A 20150-nucleotide genomic window follows, 5' to 3' on the forward strand; every position below is an offset into this window, starting at 1 on the left:
ACTGAAGATGAAGAAGCTCCAAAGAAACCCAAGGTCGAGGACAACAAGGATCTCTACTACTAGCATTAATGAAGATTATGGTAGGTGTACATAGCTCTACAATCTACCTTTGTACCAGGTTTGCAGTCAAGTTTTCTACTTCTCATATGGTAGATAGATTAGTATTTGATGTTGGTAAGACAATTATAAGATTTCTGGGGATAGCATAGAAGATTATTGGGATTCATAAATTAAGTTTTTTCATGGAGATCAAAATTAAGAGGGAGCTCATAGTCATCTACAATGAAGAATCAACTCACTTAAGTAAGAAGAGGAGTATCCTTGACCGTTGTCTACATAGAATGCATCACAAAACTCTAGAAGAAGCTCTGAGTTACATTTGCAGATATATATATTTTTTTCACCTGAAGAAACCATGCCCGGAACAACTTTCAAACGTACATAGTCTTGCTCGGGATTGGACCACGAAAGCTGTGCAGTCTAAACCTCCCCACCTGACCATTGGACCACATCCTTGGGACTACATTTGCAGATATTATAGATAGATTCATGTCTACAAGTTTTCATTATGAAGATTCAAAGGAAGCGAACATTTCTCTTCAAGGAGTAAGGAAGCTAACAACATGGCAGTCAGGAAATCAACAAGATAGTCAAGAAGTATTTCAGCGGTAGTCAACATCTAGCTTGCAACATTTTAAAGATTCTTCCATCCAGTCAGGATATTTATCTCAAATTCCGATAAAGCTAATTCAAACTTATGCATCAAAGAATGAACCAGTGACACTACGATGACTAGAGCAAAATATTTCAGGAAGTAGACTTTTCTTATAACTGAACATAGCAAAACATAATCTACAAGAGAAGCAACCAAAGAAGTCATGAATTAGCATTAGATGGCAACATGAAAGTAAGAATTGAGAAAATTCTTCAAAAAAAAGGAAGATGTTCATTTACCTCAGATTACTCCCGATTCATGAAAGATGTGAAAAATGAATCTTTTGAAGAAGACCTCGTACTTTGGAATCAAATTGAATGATTCAAGAACTCAAGTTAGAGATCTTATCTTCAAAGGGAGTTGAAGGCATAATCTAACATATTTCAGATGTAAACACTACTACTCAAAATTTGGTAGAAAAACTAAGAAGAACTTGTGAGCAAGATCCTCCAGATGGTCAATTGATAGATTATACATCTATGACACATACCGATAGCTGATTGGTTCCATGAAAATCAAGGACACGTCCATTGGGTTTAGCAGTGCTGATGATAAGTAGGGATACTATTGATGGTTGATTCTGTTGGAAAATATGGTAGCCGTGATCGGTATTTTCATCTTGAAAAAGAAATGGAAAATTTGATTTTTTTTTTTTTAAATTTTGCCTCCAAAATTATTAGGTCGGTTGGGCCCCTAAGAGGCACCCATTCAACTCCACTTGAATGCTATATAAAGGAGATCATTTCTCGTCATTTACACAACATTTTTGGTCTCATGCCTCTGTGATCCAACAAAATTGCAGGTGGGCCGCAATTTTAGGAGGCCGCAATTCTAGGGAGGGCCAAAATTCCAGGGAGTTGGACTTTGACATGGCACTTGATCATTATTTTGGTTTCTAGTTTGGCTATTTTCTTGCTATCATTATTTTATGATTATTGATGAATCTGGAAGCACTCCCTCTCTTAAGGAAGGAATTTTTCTAGGTTTTCCCCTTGTGGGTTTTGCCTTGGTTGTGTGCCTAATTTCTGTTTCGTGTCTCATTGCTTATGGTTACTTTACTGCTCTTTCATGTTTATTAGTTGATGTTTTTCCTTTGTATAACTGCCTAAATGGTATTGAATTCTAATAATATGTGAAACTAATGTTTAATTAATCATTGAAGTAGTTATCAGGTGCAGAAAAACCTTATTCTAGCAGCTGACCTAGAAAATCAACATGGTATCAAAGTTAAGGGTTTGAAGTAGGAGGCACGAGGATCACTCTCTATTGGCAATTTAAATTAAAGTTGACGATTTATTGTAGTCTCTGAGGACCGGAGGAGATGCTGAGCATATAATTGATCCTATGTGAACACTTCAATCTAATCTCTGTGACATGGAGAAAACCCTAATGCACCGTTCTTTGTATTCTGCGATGTGAAGACTTGCTAGCTCGGATCTACTATTCTTCTTTGAAGCAATTCAAGATGAAGGGCAGATAAAGATTTCGGATCTCTGTGAAAATTTGGATACACTTCTGAAGCTTGTTTTATATTTCTGTGGTTCGATCCTCGCACTAATATCTACTACAGAGTCACTTTAGTTATGACAATGACTCGACTCAAAATATAAATTCTGGGCTCCTTCTATATATATTATACAGTAAAAATTACAGCCACTGGCATGCCATCTCTTTGAGGAGATTGCATTTGCATGGTCGACTCTTAGTATTCACACATTACAGTGGAATATAATCACAATACATGTATGGGTTCACTCTCGGTCTCTGTACAATGAGATTGCAATTTTTGTTATGACAGTTGAAGGCAGTGTTTCATATATTACAGTGAATCTCAAAAACCTACGCATTGTTATAGTGGCATCATATTGACTTGATCTCTGTATATGACGTTAAATTCTCAGTAACCTGATTTTCTCCTCCTGGGCTCACATTCCAGTTTTGTGTGGCATTCCTTGTGTCTAGCATAAAATACAGTGATATACCATGTGATTCATACAAAGGCATGATTCCTACGGTACACATTAACATTGGCTTCGCTAATCTCTGTATTTCATCTTTGTATTATGGTGGCCCGCACTTCTGCTAACTACATAGGAAGATTTGTTTCACATGACATTACATTTACAATCTTTATGGCATATGACAAATCACTTCCCTGTGCATCAAGACACCTGTATTTTTCGATTTCTCCATGGCTCGCAATTGCTGTTTTGGTTCAACGTATGGATCGTTCCTTTGTAACCCTGATGGCTCGTATCACTCTTTCAGATAACTCGCACTCATGAACAAATATTTAAGAAGGCCGCATTTAATTAATCAACAACCTTGCTTGGCATCAATTTGTGGATCTGTGGTGTGACAAAAAAAGTATCGCAAAGCGTTCAAATTTATTGTAATATATCTGAGTTTAATGGAATCACAATGGCATCGAATATGAATACTGTAATGATGGTCACGTCTTAAGATGGATGACTGTAAGGACTGCTGCATCAAAAGCTTGTTGTCTATATCAGTGAAGACAATATCGCTGAAATATCGCGATATTTTCGGGGAGACAAGATATCACCGAGGAAATATCGCGATATTTTGTCTCCACGAAAATATCGCAATCTTTTCGAAATATCGACGATATTTCGGGAAATTATCGAGCTATGACCCAAAATATCGCTGGGCATGAAAATATTCGCTGCCGCGGCTAGAAAAGGCCAAAACCTTTTTTTTTCCTCATTTTTTTTTGATTGTTGGAGAAGGAAGGGGAGAGCATTGTGCTTGTTGTCAAGGAGGATTCGAGGGTTGAATAGCCATTATCGCCACCAATAACGAATATTTTGTTGATCAAAGATTGAAGAACAGTGAGACAATCTTCATTTCTTCCATTAACAGGTATGTTCTAATAAACCCCTATGTTAATGATTTTTTTGATAGATTTAGGGTTATTCTTGTTTGCCTATTTGCCTACAAACATTTTGCTTGTTTTTTTTTTCCATTTGCTATGATTTTCATGCCCATGAGCAAATGCAAGGGTTTTCTCCATATTTGGACAACAAACTCCATTTTTTTTTAACTTTCAAATGCACCCTCTTATTGTCATTTATGATTTTTCATTGAATTCACATTGCAAATAATGTAGCAAAAAAATTATTTTGTAAAATGAGGTGGTTATTACTTATTAATTCCAATTTTTTTTTGGTGCCCTAGGTTTGAGTTAGCTCACTGTTAGCTTTGCTATACAACAACGTTTTTCTAAGGTCAGAGACAGGCTTGCTCTGCTCGGTTGTCTTCAAAGGAAAGCTCACATTTGGTCATTTTCTCCTTTATTCCTCTTCCCATCCACCCTTAAAACCTCTCCATTCCACGAATAAACCCTCTGAAATCTGACAAAGCCCCTTTTTAGCCCCAGTCCTAAGCGTGAAGTTCAAAACCTTTCATAAGACCCGACCATATAACTTGGCGCTTTCGTATCTCATCGCAATCGGCGCTTTCATTGTGTCAAGGCTTTACAGCTTGCGATCTGTGACGGATGCGATGACCAGTTAAAGCCATATTATAATGTATCGGCGGGTCCACATGCGTTCATCGCTAAATCGCTATCGGCAATCGCCAGCCGCAAGACCATTCCATTATAGCAATGCGATGTTAGGTGGCGGACCCGATTTGACTCACCGCTCCCGTGTATAAAATTTCAAGTCCGCTTTTTACCTCCGATAGTGTATTTGCCATATCGAATAGCTTTCCCTGCTCGTTAACACGTTTATCTCTTTCACCGTCTGATCGTTCCTGCCGTGTCATCCGACGTTATCTGCTCCTCCCCATCCCGCGAACCGCCCGCGCGTTAACTCGCGATAAAGCTGTTTTCAACTGTTCCTTGCCGCCACGTGTCATGCGATAAGTGTGATCACGAGCTCGTGTACGATTACTGTCGTAGGCTCCAAAGCGATGCGATAAATACCGCCCGTCGCTTAAACTGTTTTCCCCGGCCGTTAAGCTCCGTGTACCTTCCGCCCCCGATCACCGTTGGATCTGACCGTATGAGATCCAAGGGCCCTTATTCATCCCGCTCTCATATCGCTTAATTCCTCCCGCCAAGCTGTACCCATCGTCTATCTGTTTCATCCGATGGCCAATCCTGCTCTTCTGATCAGATCTTCCACCCGCCGTGCAGTATGCCACCTTTGATTGTTCTATGCTCCTGAAGGACGAAAGCATTCATCTACCAGTGACCGGAGTATTTCATCTTCAACAACTGCATTCAAGAAACAGTATGGCTGAAGGGAAGAGGACGTGCTTAGAGCAGATCAGCGCATTTATCAGTTATGGAATTTCATCCATCTTACACTCCACCTACTCGAGAAGGACAACAGAGCAACAAAAAAGATCAAATTCATTCATTAAAGCAAGCAGATTGTAGCAAAGACGCCATCAGAGAGTTAAAGCGGTTGGTGGTCAATTATGACTCCTCCACGAATAGCACAACAACATATCTTTGTAATCAAACTCTATATATACCCAGAACACAAATGTAATCAGGGTTGATGGTTGTTTTGATGTAAGGTTCAACTTCTGGAGACTGTAACTACTTTGATACTTGCAGCGTCTGGTCTTCATTTTCAGCTAATACAAGCTTCTTTTGTTGTTAATTGCTCACTTTCCATTTCTACTCTGTTCTAGGCTGTGCCTGTTATGCATTTGTTCATGTGCTCTTGATATTTAGCATTAGAGGGGTTGTCATCCCACCTCTGTGTTGAAGTCTAATATGTATCATTGAATGTGTTATGCAGGTTTCTGTTTACTTAGTGCCAGAGAGTTGTCATCCTGTCTGTGCATTAGGAAATAGCTTTGTAGACCTCTTTACTGGTTGCAGCCGGCCATCACATGGTCTTGTACATCTGCTGGTGTGGTCAGTATTCTCCATGTTCACCTAATCCTTAAACTGTGAGTAATTGGTGGTCTAAAGCCTTGTAGTCTGGGGTTGTTCACCCATGTCTGGAGTTAAGCATAGTAGAAGTGGTTATCTGGCTTGGACAAGCATTATTCCTTCCATTCATCCATCTCCAACATTTTGTTGAGTTTGTAATGTTCCCGAGCATCTTCGAGATACAACCTAGGAGAGTTTCTTGGGGTGATAACATTAATTGGCGCCGTTGCTCGAGAAAGGAGATTGAAGCTCAGCTTCCCTTGGAGACGACACAGTTCCAGATTTTGATGATAGACAAAGTTTGGGCACATTTCTGGTTGTAATCATCTATCTGGCGACTCCACTGGAGGAAGACCATCCTTTGGCGACTCCACATCATAGTCCTGGCTCAGTTTGTGAGACATGCTCGAAGAAATCCTCAGACATCACCAGCTGAACCAGTGCTTGACCCTGAGAAGATCGTTAAGCAGAAGAAAACTTCACAGAAAGGAGCATCATGATCAAGTAAGCCTAAAAAATCCCATGTATATCTGCTACCAAAACCAATCCATTTTGGCAGCCAATGTGTGATGCTATTGATGTTGTGGGCCGAGGATACAAAAGTGCTACATATGAGGAGTTGCGGGGGCCAATTCTTCAAGCAGAAAAACAGGACATCAACTCTAGATTGGCGGAGTTGAAAAAAACATGGGAAGTTTCTGGATGCACAATGATGTTTGATGGTTGGACAGATAGGAAGGGTAGGACCCTTCTAAATTTCTTGGTACATTGTCCTAAAGGTACCATGTTTATTAAATCAGTGGATGCATCATCACATATCAAAGATGCAACAACGATATGTGAATTGTTAGATGGGTTCATTCGGGAGATTGGTGTGCAGAATGTGGTGCAAGTCATAACAGACAATGCAGCTAATTATGTGTCTGCCGGCAAGATGCTTATGGAGAGGCATCACACATTGTTCTGGACTCCGTGTGCAGCACATTGTATCGATTTGCTGCTTGAGGATATAGGGAAACTCTCCTTCATCAAGGAGGTGGTTGATATGGCTAGGAGCGTCCCCAAGTTTATTTATAACCATGCTTTTGTTCTTAGCCTCATGAGGAGGTTCACTAGAAACAAGGAGTTGCGGCGTCTTGCAATCACACGTTTTGCCTCAAACTTTATTACTCTTCAGTGTTTGCTTCGATGTCAGTTTGAGTTGAAGCAAATTTTTGTTTTCGATGAGTGGCGTAATTGTACATACAATAGGAGATAGGACCGGAGAGCCATTGCAAAAATGGTGTACTCTGACACGTTTTGGCAGGGAGTAGAAGAAGCATGCTCAGTTAGTGAACCTATAGTAAAGGTTTTGAGATTGGTAGATGGGGAGAAGCTTGCAATGGCTTATTTGTATGAGGCCATGGATAGGGCCAAGGAGGCCATTTGTTCTTATTATAAAGACAAGGGTTCTACTGGCCTTGATAGGCATATGATGTTATGGGATGGGATTGATAGTCGGTGGACAGGGATGCTTCATTGACCCATTCATGCAACAACACTCTTCCTCAACCCCGCGTTTTCATAAAAATGCGGCTTTGATTTTGATGGAGAGGTGATGGAAGGGCTCCATTCCTGTATTCATAGGATGGTATCTGATCCTCAGCTCGTAGCAAAATCAATTGCGGGATACAACTTTATCGGGATTGTGTTGGACTATTTGGCTTTGATGATGCTATTAGGGAAACGACCCTCTTCATGCCACGTAAGTGACAAGTCATCATTCATTAGAAATTAGAATTTTCAATTTAGAATTTCCTTATAATTCTAGATTTTTAAAATTCAATTATGTAACTTTTATTTGAAAGTTTAAATATGTTTTAAGTTTTTGAATTTTTTATTTCTTTATTTTGTTGTAGATATTTGGTGGCGAAGCTATGGTGCAAGGGCACCAAATTTGCAGAAATTGGCCATAATAATCTTGAGTCAAACATGTAGCTCTTCAGTGTGTGAGTGCAATTGGAGTGTATTTGAGAAAATACACGCAAAAAAGCACAACAGGTATAACTTTGAGCTCCAGCCTTCAGTTGAGCAATTACACTTACTGTAATTTTTAATTTTTAATTTATGACCTTCAAGTATCAAGACTCATTAGTTTTTTTGACACTCTTACAGGTTGGAGGTCACATGCCTCAATGATTTAGTGTATGTGCATTACAATATCCGACTTCGAGTGAATCAAATAGAAGCACCAATGGATCTAGATGCCATTTTCTTAGACAATATTGATGTATTGTCTCAGTGGAGGGTGGAGTCTGAGGAGCCCATCTTGGAGGAGTCACCTTCATGGTTAGAGCCAGATGATCCATTAGAACAGGGGCATCAAGAGGAGGAGGACTTGGGGGAGGAGAAACACGAGGAGGAGCAGGAGGAGGACACTGTGGGAGCATCAACATCAACACCATCTGTTATAGATATAGGAGAGCACAACTCCATACCTAGCACTCATTATTTGACATTAGGTGCAGAGGCAGGGTCAGGGCCTTCTACTACTAGGGGCAGGCCTGGAAAACAGCCCATCATGTTTTCCCGTAAAGGGGGAGAGGGCAGTGATTTCAGATAGATAGCTGCTAGTTTTATTTGTTTTGCTACATGTAACTCATGATGATGAGATACTTTTATATATGTGATGTTATTTTGTATTGGTACTCCACATTTGAGTCCTTTATTGGACAATTATCAGGGATCAGCAGGATTTGGTATCGCCTTTGATGTATCATTTCTATTTGACATCATATATATCAATGCTTTCTTCATATTTATGTGCTAATGTGTTTATTTCTTGTTGTTATTACTTTATATGTTTAAAAATCTGAAAAAATTGAATATATTATGCATTTTTTATGCTTGCTGATATTTTGCCGGTATTTTCGCCGATATTGCCGATAAGATGTTTTTTGGACCCTCACCGATATTTTTCTGATATCGATATTATCAACACTGGTCTATATAACAATAAGCTCATCACTGTTGGCACAAATTTTCGCTATCTTGAAGCTCGCATTAATATCTTCAACCACTTAATTGCTATGGTAACTCGCTCTGTGGCATATAATTTTCACTCTGTGGTGTATAACCCTCACAACGCCCTCTCAATTTGAATTTTGAGGCCCTCGACAAAATGGACTCCCTCCTTGAGATAAAGTTGTACAACAAAAAACATCGTTCACTTAGCTTGTCATATTGTATGGCACTTGATGATCATGAAATATTGATCCTATACAATGAATGGATTAGGTAGTTACGCTGTCCATGAAGCTGACCTATAGATGTTCCTGTGGCTTTGTTTTGTAGAGCATGCACAGTATTCTAAGGTTCAAATTGGAAAGTATAAAAAGTCAAAGATTGGAAGAGTCCTTATGATCTTCAAGCTGCCTCTTCTTGTCACCTTAGCTCTGATTCCATGTTGAAAAATCAATGGCAGCTAGATTAGGGTGATTTCTCTTTTACTTTGATAACTGCTTGTGAGGTTCTTTTACTTAAACTTGATGTACTTGTAATTAGCTTCTTCTTCTTTTGATTATTATAGTGTTCTTATCATCAAACAACTACCAAAACATGAAGATCAATGAAGCAACAAAACTGTAGCTTGTTGACTTTAATGTAAAAATACACAAATGTATTTATAAATAATATTTTATTAATATATAAAAATGTACAAGGATGATTGAATGTTACAATGAGGCCCGACTTATATATATACCAAGGCAGGTGCCCTTTCAACGAGTGGCCATGTCCCTTAGACATAAGCCTTTCCATTTTAACTATTGACTTGTTTTAAAATTTAACTATGATTATTTTTTATTTATATTTATTTTATTTTATATAATTTATATTCGTAACATTGCCCCTTCCTTCAAAAGCTCTGTCCTCACAGCTTTATCGTTGACAATTTTCTTCACCTTAATCGCTAACAATTCTCTTCACTTTGCTCATGTTTATTTATTTTTATTTTGATTTTTTTTTTAATTTTCTATAATTTTTATTTTTAATAATTAATTAATTAGGTTTGGTTTTTTTTGTATTTTTTTAGACTTTATAAAGTTTATTATAAAATAACTTTAAAAGTTACTTTATAATAATTTGATACTTGATGATTTGTCAAGCTCGTATATATATATATATAGACAGTCACCGTACGGATTTGTACCATCGCGACCAATTGAGGGTGTGAAGGGTTTGTTGACATGATCGAAATCTCAGAATTATATTTATTGTAGCACTTTGAAAGTGTCATTCAATTGCTTGTTGACTAAAGCCTCAAATGCATGGGAACCAAGAGCAACATAGATGTCAACCTTGTAGTGTGGAGGGAAATTTCGCATCAATTTAACTCGTAAACACAAACCAATAACTGCAGCCATACTACAATGCTGCACAATGAGTGTGAAGGTTATCAATATGCGACCAAGTTTTTCATCCACTGTAACAGATTCCTCAGACAGAATGCTAAGCTGTTCTAGCGAGTATGGGTGCTCAGGATCCCTGATGTCTCTCACAAAATCATATATATCAAGGGCATCAAAATCATTGGATGTTGTATCCTTAGGCGGAATGGGTCGCTCTCGTTCCTTCTTTGCATGCATTGCAAGATTCACGTTGATCAATTCGCGTGTATAATTGCTCAAGCCCTTTGCTATAAATTCCAGCCGCATGTCGAATATAGGCTAGTCGTCGAATATAATGATGTCCAGTACCACCTTGCATTCCTTCATTACAGAATGGACAGAATTTTCTTCCTCGAAGTTAAAGTGGGGCTCCATATCATAATGCGAGAGCCATTCCTTCATTTTCTTATAAACATGAACTACAATCATGAGTAATACTCTAATCTGACTGGCTCGTTCAATGAAACTTTCTTGTATGTTACCAAGAATTATGTTGGGATTTTCTCCACGTGATCTCAATCCATTCTTAGGATATCTTCTCGGAGAAGGTAGTATTTGAGGTCCCCTACGTGACAAATCTGCAGGAGTAATCCTTTTATTTGGCTGAACTGACACTGACCTTGAAGAGTTCGCATAATATCTGAAAGCCCAGATTGCAATTACCATATAATACACGTTTCGTTGCACTAAGTAACTTTCTCCAGATAATTTACAGTGTAAATGGGGCTTTGTTCGAACACATAGAATATTCACCGATTGTACTTGTACATAAAAACATATGTCGCATTTACATGCTGTTGGGTAGGAAATCCATGGGGTCTTGACAATGCCTTTGATGGATGGAGAGAGGGAAATTTCTCTTTGGACCCCAACATCATTACTATCCATCATCTTTCGAAGCAGAGTAGAAGATGGAATGTCAAGACGATCAACTAATGAGGGGCTATAATGAAAACGTGGTCTAGGAGAATATTCAGGGTTTTTTGGCAGTGAAAAGGGGGAATTTCGTTGCAAGTTGGAACTTTTATTATGACATTGGGACCTCGTTGCCTTGCCATCTGGGCTTTGCAAAGACTTTAAATAAGTATCAAGTGATTCAACTCTTGCATCCATTGTATCCAATTCACCCGGCTGAGATGAACTTTCTGGAGTGCGAGACTTCGTAAATGCACTTCTAAAATCCCCGTCTTGTAGAAGTGTTTTTCGTGAAATTGGAGACATCGACTTTCTTGTTGATGGCAACTTTGTTGGATCACCACAATATCTTGCTCTATGTCCAGCCTTTTAGGCACCAGAAGCTTGACAGGTGAAGAAGATGCAGGGTTTGCATCTATAACATTAGATGCAGTTGCACTTACTGAGTGAACGCTCTCGGGCATACGCTTAACATTATCAATAGCACTACTCTTTGGCTTATCAAGAATAGATAAACTGTCCACCTGTTTATCTTGAATCACTTCACCACTTGAAGGAAATAGTTTTACCTTAGCTCCTGGTGATAAAGATCTATGCTTTTGTACACAATAACTTTCATCAGACAAAAGCGACAACTCACAATTCTTGGGTCCAGAATTACAATCAACTGCCTCAGTATTAATAGGCAACAGATAACTTGTGTGATTTAGAGTATCTGTGGATGGTTCAACATCAACTAGAATTGGCACCTTCTGTATATTCTGTTTAGTAGACTCGTTTTCTATTCGATGCCTCGTGTTTGGATAAGAATCTAACTCCGTAATTTCCTAGATTGCAGTGTCAATTTTATTATCTTCAGCAGTTTCCTTATTAATGGTGCTCTCGGACACTTCATTGCTGGTAGAGATGAATGTTGAGGCTACATGGTCCCGGACCTCTGAGATACCTACATTGTTTTGTATATCCTTATTATTTTCTTCTATGCTTCCTTCACTAGCGATCTCATCTTTATCTTTAAGATCACCCTCATTCTCATCATAATCTGAAATTTCCATAACCTCTTCCTGATCTTTTGCAAAATGTGGTGATTCGTCATGAATAATTTTTGTAGTTTCCTTTTTTTCATCTTCTTCAACAGTTTTATCTATGTCACCTTGAGGAGTTCCTATCCCAACATGTTCAAAATATTTTTCCATGTTAGAACATTCTTCATTGTTAGTTCCTTTCATCTTAATGTATTCTTCCTTTAGACGCGTTGAAAATTCTGCAGATAATTTTTTTAATTGCTGAAACAATTCTCGAATTTCACTTAACGACCCAATGAATACAGGATGCAAAGTTAATGGCATATTGTGCGACGGATAACGTCCAAAGGCTCGCATTGCTCTAATACCATTGAAGCAACAAAACTGTAGTTTGTTGACTTTAATTATAATATAAAAATACACAAATGTATTTATAAATAATATTTTATTAATATATTAAAATGTACAGGGTTGATTGAATGTTACAATGAGGTTTGATTATATACCAAGGCACGTGCCCCTTCAATGAGTGGTCATGTCCCTTAGTGTTGATTTGGGGTAGCATCGGATGTGCTCTAGCCACGAAAATTGGTGGAGAGGCTAAAGCACATGAGATCTCCAATACCTAGAAATCTTTTGGGCAGATTCTAAACAGTTTGGGAGATATTAAAATAATTAATATTTTTAATGGAGTCCCTAAGTCTAAACCTAGGGAAAATAAAATATTAATGTGAATTAATATAACACTGTGTTAGAAGGGTCCAAAAGTCATGGATCAAGCCAGAGTTAATCTTAGCCGTTGATTAGAGACTTAATCTCGACCGTTGATTTGTCAACAAGTATAAGAGGAGGCTTGAGGGTCACTTGGAGAACACACCTAGTTGATCAAGATTTCGACTTTCTGGGGCTGGGTTTGCTGAGAAACTTGAGAGAGTGATCAAAGTTGTTGCTGAGGGGCAGTGAATACAGAAGCAGAGAGGCAGAGATAGCACCAGGAGGATCAACACAGTAGCCGGAGAGAGGGACGCAGAAGCAACCAAGGGTTCACGCAGAGGTAGCCAGGAGCTGCGCAGTGCCTCAGAGGGCCAGCGTGAGTGACACAGAGGGCCAGAGGACTGACGCAGTGCCTCCAGAGGCTGACATAGGCCAAGCTAAAGTGACGCTGGTCTAACGCTGGGCCAGAGAGAGCTGACGCAGTCCCTAGAGGCTGACACTGTGGTTTTGTGGGGCAGATTGGAGCTGTGGAGCTGCCGGAGTGTTTATCCGGGGTTTCAGCCGAAATATCTGCGTTCGAGTAGAGAGGTACTATTGCCGAGATTTTTCTCTTTTGGGTGAGCTGGATTTGGCACCTAGATTATATTTTGAAACTACTTAATTAATCAAACTTTCAGATAGTTGCACCGGTTTTCCTGCATTGGGTTTTTTCGGGGACATTAGTCCAAAAACAATGGTGTCACTTTTGTGCTTGTTTCCGTTTCCTTCAGTTGATGATCTGTAATGGGTTGAGCATGTACTTGTATTTATTTCCAGTATAATAGTATTTACATGGTAAATAACTTGTTAATTAACATAACAAGTAGGTAGGAATAAATCAGTAAAGTACATGAAGGGTTTCTAACAGATAGACTTAGAAATTCCAACACTTGGAAACAAGCCTTTCCATTTTAACTAATGACTTGTTTTAAAATATAACTCCGATTATTTTTTATTTATATCTATTTTATTTTACATAATTTATATTTGTAACAATCAATAGAACAAGAGGACACAAGATAAAGGAACTTGATGTACTTGTAATTAGCTTCTTCTTCTCTTCATTATTATAGTGTTCTTATCATCAAACAACTACCAAAACATGAAGATCAATAAAACAAGAGGACACAAGATATAGGCTGCTAACTACGGCCAAAACCTCTCCTAGAAAGTAAAACCCACAAGAAATTCTTCTCTTCTTATAGAATCCTCAAATGATGAATTCCAAGACCTTTAGACCTAAGACAGAGACCCCTCTAAGACCAAGTCAACCTTCTTTCGATGAACTTCTCCTTCAAAAAGTTAACCCAAGTTAATTCTTCTTCATTTGCACAACTTCGACCACTGCAACAATTTTTTGGCCTTCACTGCAGGGTTGCACCTTTTTCAGCCCTCGTACAGTAACTTCAATTTCGCACGTGTGGGTGATAGAGACTAAATTAGGCTCTCTTTCTCCTTCGCTTGACTTGATCTTCTTTCCTTAGGTATTCGGTCTTCAAACTTGATCTTCTTGACACCAAACTTCGGCTCCTTTAGATGACTTCAACATGGAACTTACTACAACAGAAATGATGCCCTAGTTTTCGCATGTGTGAGAGATAGAGGCCCAAAACTTCGGTTTTGTCTCTCCTAGCTTCTTCGCTCTTTCTCCTTGTTCTTTTCTTCTTGTTTTTTTGTCTTCTTCTTCCTTATGATCGAACTTGCTTGGATGAATTCATCAAATGAGGTCGAGTTCCTTCTTATATATAGGCTTCTTGTGAGGCTCAAATAGCCCTAATGAGGCCGACTTCATCTTTGTAGGCCAACTTGTCTTCTTGCAAGACGACTTGGTCTTGGAGGGTCTTTTGATACAATTTTGACTCAAATAAATTCTTTTGACCTATTATAAGATGCCCAATGGGGTCTTTTACATATGACAATGACTCTAATGACTTCTTCTCTCTATGACAAACCCTAGAATCACACAATGGGTGGTTGACCTATAAATAAATTGACCTTGAACATGAAACCCATGCTATAAAATAACAATAATAAATTTTTCTTTTCTCTTTACATCAAATACATAAAATCAATCGTACATAGAATATTATGAAGACCGAACCTAGTTACAATTTTTACAGGCTATGTGCCGTGAGACCTTGTGGTTCGAGAGATGTATTGTTGATTCCACCTGTAGGTTGTGTGCCATGAGATCGTGTGGTTTGGGAAATGTATTGTTGATTGCTCTTGTAGGTTGTGTGCCATGCGACCTTTGTGGTCTGTGAGATGTATTGTTGGTTCCTCCCTTAGGCTGTGTGTTGTGAGACCTCTTGGTAGGGGAGATGATTTGAGATGGATGCTATGTATCTTTCCTTATGATGAGACTGATGATCTTTCCGTTAAGATGTGGGCAGTGAGGCCTTTGATTGGTCGGGAAGATTGATCTTGAGAGAGAGAATGAAAAGTACCTCCTTGGCTAAGAGGGAGTGTCGGAAAATATGGTAGCCATGGTCGGTATTTTCATTTTGAAAAAGAAATGGAAAATTTGATTTTTTTAAATTTTGCCTCCAAAATTATTAGGTCGGCTGGGCCCTTAAGAGGCACCCATTCAACCCCACTTGAAGGCTATATAAAGGAGATCATTTCTCCTCATTTTACATGCAATTTTTTTGGTCTTCATGCATCTATGATGCAACGAAATTTCAAGAGTTCCGAAATTTTAGGAGGATGCCGAAATTCTAGGGGGGGCGAAATTTTAGGGCGCTGGACTTTGACATGGCACTTAATCATTATTTTGGTTTTTGGTTTGGATATTTTCTTGCTATCATTATTTTATGATGTATTGATGAATCTGGAAGCTCTCTCTCTCTCTCATAAGGAAGGAATTTTTCTGGGTTTTCCCCTTGTGGGTTTTGCCTTGGTTGTGTGCCTAATTTTTGTGTCTCTCGTTCTTGTTGCTTATGGTTACTTCACTGCTCTTTCATGTTTATTAGTTGATGCTTTTCTTCCATATAACTGCCTAAATGATATTGAATTTTAATAATATGTGAAACTAATGTTTAATTAATCATTGAATTAGTTATCAAGTGAATAAAATCCTTATTCTAGCAGGCGACCTAGAAAATCAACAGATTCTATTTGAGAAAGCATTCTATAGCAGTATTAAGAAAGAAGATATGAAATCTTGTACAATCGACTGTGAAGCAGTTTGGCTCCTTTAAAAATGTTTGATGATCTATCTGATGACATAGAGAATCTTAACTACCTAAGGGCCCACTTATAATGAGGGCCTACTAACTAATATGGGCCTTATCAATAAAGATAACCCATTTTATAATGAATGACTATTAACTAACTATTTATTGGGCTTTATTCAACTAAGGTGGCCTCATACGTTAATAAAGTATCCTAAGTAAGGGGTTTAGGGTAGGACCCTAAAATGCTCTCCCCGTTCAAATGTAGCTTTGTGTTGAGAATCAATTGATGGTTTTGATTGGTTGACGTAAATTGACAAAGTTGTTTGATGATGAGGCAGTGAGGAGAAATTGAAGAGCTCGGTGAGGGCCTAGGGATCAATCAAATTGGTGATGGACCAATGAACTACTATACATACCAAGAAACTAAAATGACTTTTGAGCAAGGAAAAACCAAGTTTATTAATTTTTGGTTTTTTACCAATTTGATAACTCTATAATTGGCTATGGTTGATGCTCTTGTTGCATGATTTAGGAGTGTTTATATTTGTTACCATGATTGAAATTGCTTGGTTGATAACATTATGATTTTGGAGATTATTTTGGACAATACTTCTTTTTTCAATAATACAAGAGTTGAAAAAGGTTGGATAATACTTTTTGGAAAACATATTTTCACCATTTGTGCATAGGCTATGGTTGCTCCACTTTTATGTGTAGATTTTTTAGAGGTTCTTGTTCTAAACAATTCTTTGTTGTAAACCTTGCTGCATGAGTTTACTTCACTTTGTGTCAAAGAGAATAGGGTGGAGGTGTTGTAGATGTTGTTGCTTTGCTACACCTCATCATGGTTAGGGATTTTTGGATGTCAATATTGTTTGAATATCAGAAACATAGAAATGTTTTCTTATACTTGATAATTACTTGTGATGTTCTTGAATTCTTATTAGATTCCTTTTTATCTTCTTTCTTTTAGTCCATCAAGCAATTACCAAACCAATAGCACCTAAATCAATGGACACTAGATATAGGCTCATAGCTAGGGAAAAACCCCTCTCTAGGGGAAAACCAAGTCAGTAATTCTTCCTTCAATAGTTTTCCTGAGATATTCCAAGACTCTAGACCTTGACACAAACTTTCCTCCACACCAAGTCAACCTTCTTCTTCCTTTGCAGATGATACTACTTGATCTGGCAGCAACAACATTGGTAGCAACACTTTCTTCGACCCAACAATTTTGACCTTTCGCTAGAGACTTCGATCTTCACTGAAAGACTTTGATCCTCACATAGAAACTTTGATCTTGGCCCAATACAACTTCTTGAGGTAGCAACATCCAACACCAACAACTTCGACCTAAGGAAACAATTGGCTACGACATCAACTAGAGAACTTCGATCTTCCAAACCAAGGCACGAGAGAGAGAGATAGTTGTACCAAAGTTTCAATTTTCTTCCTTTCCTTCTCCCAGACCAAACTCGCACTTCCTTTTCCTATTTCTTCTAGTTCACACTTTTTCCAGTTTCAAGAGATATCGAACTTGCTTGTGAGAGTGAGTGCTTCAAATGGAGTTCGAACTGCTTCTTTTAATTTCCTTTGGTGAGGTCGAATAGCCTACTTGAGGGCGACTTGATCAACTTAAGGCCGACTTGGTGTGGAGACAACATAATTCATTTTTGACTCAATACTTAAACTTTTTACATGATTCAAAAGCCCAAGAAGGGTCTCTTTAAAAGTACAATGACTCTATTGACTCAGAATAAATCCTAGAAGTCCTCAATGGGAACTTTGACCTAAAACATGATGACCCAAGCATGAAACCCATGCTTTAATGAGTCATAATAATAATAATAAAAATTCTTTTCTTTATTCTTTTGACAAGTACATTACAAGATGACTCAAATACATTAAATGAAGATCGAACCTAGTTACATTTTCCAACAGTCCCTCTTAACTAAGGAGATATTCATCATATACAAGTACAAGGAAGATCTCAACTATATCAACCATGAAGAACTTTAGGCACCACAATGCCATGGACTAGATTCTTGACTAGGGCAATATGTCCATTGGTCTCTCAATAGTTTAGGCACCGCAATGCCATGGATTAGATTCTTGACCAGGGAAATCTATCCGTGTGGGGATAAGATGGACTCAAGCTTTCAACCTCTCTAGGTACCATCAAGCTTACTTGCTAACCATCAACCCAAAGATCCAGGTGTGTTTCCAAAAATAGAGTTCTATAACCAACACTGCCTTTCCAACTTCGTGACTTAGACATCAACACAAAGTACCAGCTAGATGTCCCCCCAAGAAATGCTTCACTCACAAAGCCTCAACACTCCTTGATCCAACAGATCAAGGATAACCAATCTCTCCCAATCAATGTGATTGGTAACCAACATGCTATCAAAATCCTTCAAGAGATTCACCTGTACAAACACAACCCCAATCAATAATATACTTTTACATGTACATACTTAAATACAAACCTCTGGGGTCTTCTAAACAACTGATGTTGCTCCTCATCACAGTAGGACAATCAACCGAATCTTTGACAGAAGATTCCTCAATCATGCACTTTTCTCTCCTACTTCATATACAACAACATATCTTCCAAAAATCATTCTCCAATCAAAACTATGCCCTCCCTCTCAACCAGGGAGATATCCAGGCTCCCTCTTAATCTCAGGGAGATTTTCGGGCTCCCTCTTAATCTAGGGAGATTTACTTCTTTACTTCGACATCGGAGAAACTTTTGTGGCTTCCAACCATTTCATCAGAGTTATCATTCCCATCACCAACCACATCATGCTTATCACATCAACGAACATCTTCACCATATTGAAGATTGTGTACCTGCACAACTTAGATAGCAAGTACAACCAAACAAGAGACACATACTCTTCAACATCTTACTAGGGACTTAGTCATAAACCCTAGACTACTTCATAACAACTTACATTATATCTAGGGTTTCAATGTTTTCTTCCAAAGGTATGACATACCTTACCACATAGAAAACCCTAGAAACAATTCAAACAAATAAAGATCGACAAAGCATCTAACAACTTTTTAGAATTCATATTTTAGATTCCTCACTTGGGTTTCACACAAATCCTAGATTTCATACATGAGAATTTAATCAATCAAAACCAATCGCACCTTTGTCATCAACATGACCAACTTCCACTAGGGTTAGTTGCAAAACCTAGAATTTTCAATCAAACATCAATCACAATTGAAACTCATATTTCAACGATCTTACAAAAATCTCAAATTATCACATTGTCATAAGAGATTTTCACTTCTACTACGGTTTAACTCCAAAAACCTAGAATTTCGCAAATATATCATCCTAGAGAAACAAACATTGACTAGGGCTTAAACCCTAGGATTCATGATCACTGATAAACATGTCAACTCATACATCTAGGACTTCATCATGCATAGGCATTTCATATCATGTGATAGTCAAACCCAACTTCACAAATATCAATAGGAGTTAGACAAACAAACTTGATTAGACTAGGTTTTGATCGAACAAACACACATTCCAAGGAAATCATTTCTAAGATATTATAAGGGTCTTGCTTACATATTCCACCAAAATCTAATGAGTGAGGGTTTCAATTAAAGAACATAGCAAACCCAAAATTACCAATACTTCAAAGGTTCGAGATTTTAGAGTTTATCATTCAATCCTAACAAGTTAGGTTTTCCTGATCATACCAAAATCCCAAACATGAAATTATCAACAAAAATTTCGAATAACATTTCTTAATAACCCTAAGCAATTTTAGGGTTTCAAACATTCACATTAGCATACCCTTAGGTTAGGGTTTTCCAGAGAACCTGTCTAGGGTTCTATAAAATCATTTAAGAATATGAGTAGGGTAGATTTATCAAGTGATGAATCACCCAAAATAACAATCATCAAGATTCTTTATAGCTAGACATAGCGATGTTAGTAATAGATTTCAAATGGATGAACATTTATTATAAAGAAATCAATGTTTTGTAGTTTTGAGGCATACCTTTGTTTCTTGACAAACCTTGTCTTTGGAGACCACCTTCCATACTCCTTGAGGATATAGCAGAGGTTTTCCTAATAAAGACAATAGAGAGAGAATGGTGATTAGTATTTAATATAATCAAAACTTAAATAAGTATATGAAAACAAAAATTGAAAGGAAATGAAATACTTATCTTGGGAGATGTTGGGGG

The 20150-nt window shown here is 38.0% G+C and overlaps 1 protein-coding gene and 1 pseudogene across 1 annotated transcript in view; one reads left to right on the plus strand and one right to left on the minus strand.

Annotated features, from left to right (window-relative positions):
• Positions 1–20150, plus strand: part of LOC149203602 (exocyst complex component SEC6-like) — a 456452-nt gene that overhangs the window by 93934 nt on the left and 342368 nt on the right. The gene's annotated exons all lie outside the window — the stretch shown is intronic.
• LOC149203603 (protein AE7-like 1 pseudogene) lies at positions 9881–10324 on the minus strand (annotated as a pseudogene).

Source organism: Pinus tabuliformis, chromosome 2_1, assembly GCF_031772625.1.
Source record: "Pinus tabuliformis cultivar Carrire ecotype Pingquan chromosome 2_1, CPIR1, whole genome shotgun sequence".
Classification (NCBI taxonomy): Eukaryota; Viridiplantae; Streptophyta; class Pinopsida; order Pinales; family Pinaceae; genus Pinus; species Pinus tabuliformis.